Raw genomic sequence first — 1594 nt, 5'->3', positions numbered from 1 at the left:
CTTCCTTCCTTCCTTCCTTCCTTCCTTCCTTCCTTCCTTCCTTCCTTCCTTCCTTCTCTCTGCTCAAATAAGAATCTAAATGAGATCCACATTGCAATTGGTTATGAATCTTAAGACTCTCTAATTTATTTCTCCTCCTTACAACTTATTTATAAAAGAAACTGGTCATTTGTCCTATAGAGTTTCCTACAGTCTGGAATTTAGTGGTTGCATACCTGGAATTGAACTTGTTCCTGTCTCCTCTGTATTTTCTCTGCATATGTAGTTTAGAACTAACAACTTGATCAGACTCATGCTCAATTTTTAATCAAGAATTCTTCACAGTTAGTGGTGTATTTTTCCATCAGTAGGCACATAATGTATGATTGTTTCTCCTTTCATGATGTTAGCAGCCATTAATGATCATTGCCTAGATCCATTAAATCACTGAGTTTTAAAACGGTGATATTTTAATTTACCGTTTCCTCCTCATTTATAATCTACAGTACTTCTATAAAAATAAACTTTCCTAAACAACTATTTGACTTCCCTGAAGGGCAGTTCATACAGGAAATGTGGGAAAAAAAAATGTTTGATTCCTTGCACATATTGACTAATTTTCAAAATAATGAGTTGTTCCCAAAGGTGACAAGGAGTTTTTATTTGTTTTGTTTTGACATTAGTATCACTATGAACTCATGGATTTAAACATATTTGATATGTTCTAATCCACTGCGATTGTTAATCTTATTGGTACTCAAAATGCCCCATCTTTGGCCTTCAGAACTTTTTCACGTTAATGCCTGTCCCTTTGACATGACATCGTTCTTTTAAGCCTCTTCACTTTCTGATAGAGCAAACACATATTGTAATTATTTTCTGAGACTGGGAATTGGTCATTCCTCCAAGTAATCCTGGTTCTTTTTATTGGAAGCTGGTATCTGGATCCTACAATTCAGTCCTGGGAGTAGCTTTTCAATTCTTGTCTTGAACTCTTTCAGCAAGTCCTCACTTGTTTACAATATGGACTATTCCATTCTGCAACAGTTCTAATTTAGAAAATCTTTATATTGAGCAAAAAGCTATCCCACTATAATTTATGCATATTGGTCATAATCTGCCAACAGAAGCTCACCTGATGATGATGACAACGATGATGGGAGCAGTGATAATGATACAAGATCACAGGCACAATGCATAAACGCATATCACCTCATTTAATCCTCATACCGTATGGCATAAATATTATTCCTCTTTTAAAGATGAACAAATAGATGAACAAAGGGGTAAAGTTGCTTTAGTCTTGGATACCAATCTGTGTCTGTCTTACTTGAAATTCCGTGATGGACTCTATTTTCATGACAACCTTTTCTTGCTCCTGTGAATTGTTTTGTGATGTGAGTAAAGAAAATACATCTATGGCTTTCACAAGCCTAAGTGGTCTGCAGTAACCATTTCTTCTCTGTCTTTATCTGATTACCCTTACGCTCTCCACCATATATTCAATTACTGGCTCATGGATTTCAAGCCAGGCTATTCCCTTCTAGTACAAAATGACTCTTCTCCAAAGCATCCTATTAGATACCAGTTGTTGAAACAAGGAATATCCTCTGCT

The 1594-nt window shown here is 35.8% G+C and overlaps 1 protein-coding gene across 1 annotated transcript in view; it reads left to right on the top strand.

Moving 5' to 3' along the window:
• Positions 1 to 1594, top strand: part of LOC103606148 (fibrocystin-L) — a gene marked incomplete at both ends in the record, with an annotated part of 125955 nt that overhangs the window by 114824 nt on the left and 9537 nt on the right. The gene's annotated exons all lie outside the window — the stretch shown is intronic.

Source organism: Galeopterus variegatus, unplaced genomic scaffold (assembly GCF_000696425.1).
Source record: "Galeopterus variegatus unplaced genomic scaffold, G_variegatus-3.0.2 Scaffold6346, whole genome shotgun sequence".
NCBI classification, from domain to species: domain Eukaryota; kingdom Metazoa; phylum Chordata; class Mammalia; order Dermoptera; family Cynocephalidae; genus Galeopterus; species Galeopterus variegatus.
The sequence above is the reverse complement of the archived record's forward strand: the minus strand, read 5'-3'. Positions and strand labels throughout refer to the sequence as shown.